Raw genomic sequence first — 9,344 nt, 5'->3', positions numbered from 1 at the left:
TGGCCACTGGAGGCATCTAGCAATGGCAATGCTTATCACAGTGATGGGGAACCACCAGCCAGCCTGTGAACCAGATGCGACCCCTGGGGTCTCCCCATCAGGCCCAAGGCTCAGCTGCAATTATGCCTGTAAAATGCAGGGCAGCATGTTTGCCTGCTTTATCTGATTTGGGGCTTGGTCCAGCACTTCCAAGTGGATCTGATTTGGTTCTGAGCCCCAAACCAATTGGGAGAGTCATGCAGTCGGGGTGGCGGGAAAAGGAGCTGCATGAAGCTGCCTGTACACCTCTCTCTCCCTGCTCCCTGGTCCTCTCCATCAGACTGCCGCCCACATTTTGACAGTCCCAGATCAATCTGTGTGGACCCAGTGTGATTGGGAGAATACCTCAACTCAATACAGCCAACGCCTGGTTCAGTGCTGGATCCACTGGGCAGCCCCAGAAGAAACTCTTTTATTGTAGCCAACTTTTAAAATAAAAGGAGCCAGTGTGCCAGTTTCCAGCATCAGGTTCTTTTTACAAATGCCAGCCTTTGCTGTCATTGTGACATCACTTCCTGCTCTTGCTTCTATTCTCTCCACCAACATCCAACTTAACTGGCACAGAACTCTTTGTGCTGTTGAGTCCATTGGCTGCGCTCCCCAACTAAAGGCAGGCTCGCGCGCCCCCTTCTCTGCGCAACCCAGGACGTTTCTTTCTTCACTCCTCCTCCTCACCAGTTTGCCCAGAGCACTTTTTGTTAAGGGAAGGAGGCGATGCCTTTCAAAGGAGCACAATTGTGTTGCTGTTGGTTTTTCTACTTCGTCCTGCCTTGCAACTCCCTTTTCCAAGGCTATGGACCTGGGGACTATGGGGCGCCAGATGTGGACTATTCAAATGAAGCAGACTTCGGGGAGAGCAATTATGGTGAGGACGTGGAGCAGTATGGTCCTGAAGCTGCAGCAGAAAGTGCAGCTGAAGCACAAACACAAAAACAAGAACAAGCAGTAAGTTGTGTTCATTTATTTCACGTGTAGTTTATGCTCCTTCCCTAAGTGTAATTCAGGACCCTAAGTAGCGCATGATAAATAACATGGGAACATAGCAACCTGCCTGGCACTGAATCAGCCATGACTGGCAGCAGTTATCCAGGGTTTCAGACCGTTTCTTCTAGCCCTCCCTGGATATATGCTGGGGGTTGAATTTTGGATCTTCTGCAAGCAAAGCAGATGCTCTGCCACCAAGCTATGTCCCTTCCCTGAAGTTCCAATATCTGGGAATACCTCTTGAAAGGTGGCATATAGGTTAATTGAACCTTTTCCAGCTCAGGACTAACGTTTAACCCAAACGTGCATGTGGTTAATTACTTCTTAATTACAGTATTATTTTTATCATACATTTGTATAGTTGGTAGCACTGCTGTTGCAACTCACCTTGGATCAGGTCATGGCTGAGTACTGGGTTCCAACCCCTCAGTTGCAGACCAGTGCTTTAAAGCAAATGGTTAGTTTTAGGGGGAAATACTTTAGGTAAAATAAAAAGAGAATTCCTTGCAGTCCTAAATCTAGGTTTGGGGCAAGTACTCTTTGTGGAGGGACGCGGGTGACCACAGAACCCAGTGCTTGCCAATCACAAGGTCGGCGGTTCGAATCTCCGCAATGGGGTGAGCTCCCGTTGCTCGGTCCCTGCTCCTGCCAACCTAGCAGTTCGAAAGCACGAAGTTCAAGTAGATAAATAGGTACCACTCCAGAGTGAAGGTAAACGGTGTTTCCGTGCACTGCTCTGGTTTGCCAGAATGGGCTTAGTCATGTTGGCCACATGACCCGGAAGCTGTATGCCAGCTCCCTCAACCAGTAAAGCGAGATGAGCGCCACTACCCCAGAGTCGCCCGTGACTGGACCTAATGGTCAGGGGTCCCTTTACCTTTACCTTTTGCTCTTTGTTGAAAGAGGCCCAGCAGAGATTTAAAATCACAAAATATGCAGCAAAATAAAGCATGGAAAATATTTCTATCTTTAAAATATTCCTTTCTAAGTTGCTTCCAAAGCGCCCCCCCCCCCCACTTCCCTGAGCATAGAAAGAAACCACATGTTTGGTAAGTTAAAAACGATTTACTTACAAACTTTTCAAAGGTCAGATTCATGTGCTTTTCCATATAGCAGCAAGGAAAGACAGGCAGTAAAACTTAGGTTAGTTCCAAAATGGTAAATATTTCTAAATTATTTGTATAGAAACATAAAGATGGCTTGCCTAAGCTTGGACCTTCTTACTGGAAGCTTTCACATGGTGGAAGAGAGAAAGAACAGAATTGGGTAGCCCTTCCTCCCAAGCTAAGGGGGCCTTACCTAGCTAAGCCAGGCAGGATAGCTTACTCTGTGGTCTTAACCCCTTCATGCATTAATTAGAGTTAAGCATGTTGGTTACATGAAGCTGATTTATCCCACACCAATGACCTGGACTAAGTTGTCTTACCTACCAAGGACCCCAGGTGGAGCTCAGCCTTTATTATGGCACACCTAGGCCCAGCTTGGTGCCTTCCAGATATTTTGGACCTCAGCTGGCTGGGGAAGGCTGTTGCAGCGTTTGAAAATGGCATATGAAAGACCGTGCCACCTATATTTTAAGCATACCTCACTGCTTCATCATTGAGTTTTCAAGGTGGCTGTTCCCTCGTGGGCAGCCTTCTGTGAGCTGCATGCTAGTGGTGGGTGGGGCCAGAGGCAAGAAGTGGGTGGAGCAACAGATGGCGACTCTTAATGGTTTTCCTGTTAGCTACAATGCTCACAGTTTAAGGACACATTCCAGCCAGGCAAAAGCTCTTGTGAGGGGCACACAGCAGTCCTGGTAAGGTATATGGTCTGGGGAAAGAAAGACAGGGCTGGGTGAGGATTCATTTAGCCCCTGGTTCTGAAGTTTTCACTCCTGTTCTAATTTAGATGTTCATGGAGTTTGTCTGGGGCCCTTGGGAGGAAGTGATCATGTCCTCCTGGGTTTCGTGAAACAGAGGCAAGGGAAAGTTTAGTGTCATCAGAGTGTAGTTGGACATGCACTCTGAACGGATTTCAAAAAGCTTAAGGAACTACTGGGTGAGATTCCGTGACCAGAAATACGCAAAGAGAAGGTAGTCCAAGAAGAATTGAAATTTTGTAAAAGTGAAATATTGAAGGCACGTATGCAGACAATTCCAACAAAAGAGAAGAGGGAGGAACCTAAAGAAACCAGTGTGACTGCATAAGTTGCTGAAAGGTGACCTGTAATATCAGGGCATGTATGAGAAATTGAAGAAATTTAAAGCTCAGTGTCTGAACACTCTTCTTTTTGCTCTGGAGATTTCCCCACAGAAACCTGCTATTTAAAGCCCAATCTTAGCAAACGCAAAACCATTGAAAGCTTGAATTGATGTTTGCTCCAATTCAGCTTTAAAGAGCTGGTTTTCATAGGGAAAGCTCAGCCCTGGCCATGTGCACCCTGCCCATAGCTGCCAAGTTATCCCTTTTTAAAAGGGATTTTCCCTTATGCTGAATAGGCTTCCTCGCGAGAAAAGGGAAAACTATGGCAGCTATGACCCCGCCCCGAAAGTTGCCCAAGAAGAAATGTGGACCCCCAGCTGGAAAATGGTCTTGAATTAGGTCAGTGGCATAGGAGGAAAGCACTGTGAGTCCTCCCTCACCCACCCACCCCAATTGCAGCATCCTTTATAAAAACTCAGGGGAAGATGGCTGCCTCCACTGTCATAGTGAGCACCCACAGCGCTGGGCACCCACAGTGTGGGGCCCGAGTCAGCGCCCTTGCACATGGGAAGGCTGCACGTGTGACCTGAATACACCAGTGCCCTTCCCTCTGGTGCTTCACTGGTGTTTACAGGTGATACTTCCAAAGCTATACAAGTCTTCTCAGATGTAATCTGCCCTGGGTTTGATGGGGCCATTCTCAAGGATATAGAGCCGGCATCCCCAAACTCGGCCCTCCAAATGTTTTGGGACTACAATTCCCATCATCCCTGACCACTGGTCTTGTTAGCTAGGGATGATGGGAGTTGTAGTGCCAAAACATCTGGAGGGGCGTGTTTGGGGATGCCTGGTATAGAGGATTTTGTTGTTGTGTACAGCTACTGTTCTTGTCAGTCAGGTGTGGCCCTCCAGATGTTGCTGAGTCACAACTCTCATCATCCCTGGCCCAGTGGCAGACGAAGAGTTTCCGCGGCCCAGGGCGGCACCGTGGGCGTGCACCTGGGGGTGGGGCGTCGCCCCACGCAGCGTGCATGCGCGGCATCACCGCGTATGACACGTGTCGTGCGCGCACGATGTATATGCAGGAAGCACACGATGCATGTGCCGTGTGCGGAGGCTCAGCGCATGCGTGCTGCGCAGGTGAGCCACCGGCGGACCCCAGCACTGTGCAGAGATCCTGCTGCCTGGGATCCTCCACTTGTGGCTTCAGCGGCTTCATCCCCACGCGGCGCTGGGGATTTTTGCTGGTGGCTCCGCTGTGTAGCGGGGCATTGGTGGAGGTGGGGAGAGGGCGCTGCCCCCCCCCCAGAGTGGAGCCCGGGGCGGAGCTCCCATATCGCCCCTCCCTTCCTACGCCCCTGCCTTGGCCATTGGCCATGCGTACCATGGCTGGTGGGAGTTGTAGTTCCACAACATCCGGAGGGCCAAAGCAAAGCAAGAAGTAATTCATTTCTGATGTTCGTGTGCTGGGTGAGTGCGTGGCTATATATAGGGATTTTTTCAGCTGGAACTCACTGGAACTCAGTTCCAGCACCTGTCAGGTGGGTTCCGGCACCTCTCTGTTGCTATTCTAAGAGAACGAGGGAGGTGTTCATGGTGAGTTCCGATACCTCTTTTTCTGGAAAAATAGCACTGGATATGTTATAAAGGGCTATGTGTTATGTTCATGCAGGAGATCTGATTAATTTGATTTTGTTTTTATTGAAATATAGCAACTCTTTCCTGTGGTTGTCTTCCTAGTAATTACCACTGACCACCCTGAAGTTCCCCTCAGGGTTGGTAGTTGGCATGCTTGGTCTCCCTCCAATGGCTCCTTTCCATTGCCGCTGCCATCAGCATGGCTTTGCTGCTGTTAACTGCCATCAGTCACTCGCCTCTGCCCATCCCTCCTACCCACAGGTATTCTGTTTACCTGGTGGCACTGACTATGGTCAGCTCCATATTAGGGATGGGTGACTCTATCTCTTCCTCTCAATTTCTCAATTTTCCCAATCTTAAATTCGGTTCTCTACAATAGTTTGGGATTGCTTTATTTTTTAAAGGCCTCATGAAAATTCAGCAGCATTTTAGTGCAAATTTATCCTAATGTACTCATTTTTGTAGGCTGTTTTGCCTAATGTATGGTACTCATTTATGCAAGGCTTGTTTCCATAATAATTATATTTCTATTAAAGTAATGCATTTTGATGTTATTTTCATTAGTATATGCATTCATCTGTGCATTTCACCCTACAATTTGCATTTTGGATACAATACTTGGCTGGAAAACTGCATTGCAAAATTCAGACAATGTGGATTTCAAAGGACAGCTGTATTTTGATTTGCATATTGTTCCAAAAACTGTGATTAGGTAGATTTGCCTTTAAATGCAAACTAAATTGCATTTCTCCCCCTGTCCCTCCTTCTGACAGCCCTTCCCCGTATTTGAATGATACTGCTTTGGCTGCATAAGCAACAGCCCAAACACTGGCCGAGGGAGAACTAGTTTAATAAATCCTATAGTAACTTGGCTGTTGGATATGGCCAGACATTGACTGTTGTAAAATGGTTGGATGTCAAAATGCTGGTACTGAATACCACCTGGCCAAATATTTGTGCAGCTAACAAATTTTCAGAGTTTTTGAAGTCTCAAGAGTGGTTTGACTTCACCCCTAGAGGTGTACTCCATTGACTCTTGAGACAGATGCCAGCAACAACACATTTCAAGCTAGCTGTTGAAGATGAATGTGGTTTTAAAAGAAGAAGAAGCAGCAAGGGTAGTCATTATGGTCATACCTGCCAAGTTGCTGTCAGAGAAATAAGGGACCGGGCCGGAAATAGCAGACCGGAAGTAGTGCTGCCGCCATTTTGGAACTGGGCGGAGCATGCTCAGAAGTGACTTTTGATGCTGCTTTGCCCAGTTCCAAAATGGCCGTCACGCCAGAAGTCGCACTGCAGCCATTTTGGAACTGGGCAAAGCAGCATCAAAAGTCACTTCTGAGCATGCTCTGCCCAATTCCAAAATGGCCACCACGCCAGAATAAACCGTGAAAAAACAAAAAAATTCCATTTTTTCAGCTAGGAACAGCTGGAAAAACGGGGATTTCCCGGGGGAAACGGGAGACTTAGCAGCTATGATTATGGTACCCTCCACATGTTGAAGAACTGCAGCTCCCACCACTTCTGGCTATTGCCCATGCTAACTGGGGCTGGTGTGGGCTGCGATCCAACAACACCTGGAAGGCCACAGGTCCCACAGCTTTGTATGAAAGCATTTTTGCCCCTTCTTCAGCTCCCAAAGCTCCCAGATGGGCTGAATAAGGAAAAAATAGAAGTGAAAAGGTGGCAACAGCAGTCAGCACCTTCAAATAGGGAATCTTGAGTATGTACTGACTTGAGCTCTCAAAACTGATCTTTTGCTGTATCTCCCATCCTTAGGAAGAAGAAGCTAATGAACGATGATGTCCCATTTCCTCGTTGTGGCAAGCATCGTATGGAGGAAGTCTGTCAAACGAACAGCTTCAGATGGTTCCAAATGCTACCAACAGATTATATTACAGAACGGTTATTAAATATTTTTTAGAGGAGGAAAAAAAGCTGCTGCTTCTCTTCCAGTCTGTGCCATGAGGTCCTCTTGGTTTGGCGGCATTCTGTGGTTAAAATATTACCAGTCCACTATATATTTGGGGAAAATTTTTTGTCCGTATATACTTGATCTTAGCCAAAAGGCTGAGAAGCCTATGTTTTCTATGCATTCAGATGCCTCTCGAGATATCATTTCCAAATCTGGCATGAGGGTTCCCAAATGTGTGTGTGTCTCTCTATCTCTGGCTGCCATTTTGTATCAAGATGGCAGACTGAAACATCACTTTGGCATAGGTTCAGCCACCTCTTGAGATATTGTAACCAAACTTAGTACAGGGGTTCCCGAGGTGGGAATGGTGGTCTTTGCCAATGTTTGGATGTTGGGTGCAATTTTAAATCAAGATGATGGATCAAAATGTGACTTTGCAGTGACTTAACCCTTTTTTTGCATAAGGGGTTCAAACTACACCAATTTGCTCACATCTGAATGTTCCATCCCCCCCATTTGGTGGGTCTTTACCACATTTAGTGGGACAGTTCCAACCTGCACCAATCTGGATGCCTCCTAAGATATCATCGTGAAACTTGGCACGAGGATTTCTGAAGTGGAAGTGATGGTCTTGGATGCCAGACACCATTTTGAGTCAAGGTGGCTGACCACATTAACCCTAAACATTAGCTCTCCCTCCCAAAAAGCTGATTTGAGGACAGAGCATGTACTCCCTGGGTCAGGGTAGAGCCCTGGGTTGGTTTGTGCATGCATGTGTGTGCACAGCCCCCGAACTCACAAATTACACTCTTACATTCTTCTTCTTCTTCTTCTTCTTCTTCTTCTTCTTCTTCTTCTTCTTCTTCTTCTTCTTCTTCTTCTTCTTCTTCTTCGAATTTCTCTCCATTGGTAAGCTGTGTTCAGTTGGTACACTTGAGCAAGTAAACATTAGCAGCAAACATTCATAATACTAGAACTCAGAGACATTGGCGGAAACTGAATGTTGGAAGATTCAGGACCAACAAAAGTAAGTATTCCTGCACCGTGACCCAAGGTCAGTGGATGAACCAGTGATTGATTGATTGATCCTAACTAGGCTCTAACAACTGCACCACACTCCTCCATGCAAAAGACTTCTGAAATAATTATGATAAGCTGAATTGAGACCCTTTGAAGGGTGTGTGTAAAAAATGGCACATTTTATGCAATGTGTTACTGGTATTCATGCAATGAAGAGGCTGTCTGAAGGGCTGCTGTGCAGAAGATGAGCAGATTAGAAGTCAAGGACATTCAATGAATGCTGGAAGATTCAGGACAGAGAGAAGAAAGTACCTCTTCACACTTGTTGTTGTTGTTTAGTCGTTTAGTGTGTCTGACTCTTTGTGACCCCATGGACCATAGCACGCCAGGCACTCCTGTCTTCCGCTGTCTCCCGCAGCTTGGTCAAACTCATGTTCGTGGTTTCAAGAACACTGTCCAACCATCACCCCCTTCTCCTTGTGCCCTCCATCTTTCCCAACATCAGGGTCTTTTCCAGGGAATCGTCTCTTCTCATGAGGTGGCCAAAGTATTGGAGCCTCAGCTTCAGGATCTGTCCTTCCAGTGAGCACCGCTTCACACAGAGCTTAGCTAATTGATGGAATTCATTTCCACAGGAAATAATGATGGCCACCAACTTGGATGACTTTAAAAGATAATTAGACAAATTCCTGAGGATAAGGCTGTGTTCTACTTCTACTAATGGGGGCACTCGGGTCCTGCTTGTGAACCTTCTATAGGCATCTGGTTGGCTACTGTGAGAACAGAATGCTGGAATGGATGGGGCTGATAAAGCAGGGTTGGTCTTAGGCTGCTGAACATAATGCTCACCAGGGGCAAATAAGGGTCATTCTCTGTGCCTGGGAGCAAAGAGAGTTGCCCCCACTGACAATGGCCCCATCTGCACTATACATTTGAAATAGCATCATACCACTTTATTCAGCTATTACTTCCTGCCCCAAAAATTCTGGGAACTGTAGTTAAGGGTACTGACAGTTGTTAGAAGACGTCTATCCTGGCCCTGGCTCTACCTGTCTGGAATTTGGCAGGGTTAACCTTCTCTTTAGTTTGTTTGCTTTTAGACTCTCCTTTGAGGCATGGCCATGAGTTACCACACTGAACTGCTGCACTTCAGAAGTTACCACTGCCCTAAGCATCAAAAAGTCTAAACTGGTCTGATCAGGCCCAAATCCAGGCCATCCAATTGGATCTGAACTGAATCGGGGAAGCTGCGGCTTGCACAGCCCTACCTTTCACGCAATGACAAATAACTTTATATGGGGTTTCTCTTCCCCCCTCTCCCCTTTCGTAGAGGAGAAGAGAGGGAGCGATGCCAGAGAATCATGCATGCTGGATTTCACTAAGTGGGCTATTTTCTATCCACATCCTTACCTTGGAATGTTTGAGTGCAAATGCACATGGTACCCCAGGAAACAATTGTCTTACAGTTCCATGAGACGGAGGGTCAATGTGGGTTCTTCTGGAGGACTTTAAGCAACTATTTTGACACCACTGTTTGAGCAGAAGAAGGTGCAAGTGAAAGCTT

The sequence above is a fragment of the Zootoca vivipara genome, chromosome 15 (assembly GCF_963506605.1).
Source record: "Zootoca vivipara chromosome 15, rZooViv1.1, whole genome shotgun sequence".
NCBI classification, from domain to species: Eukaryota; Metazoa; Chordata; class Lepidosauria; order Squamata; family Lacertidae; genus Zootoca; species Zootoca vivipara.
This window is presented reverse-complemented; position numbering follows the sequence as displayed.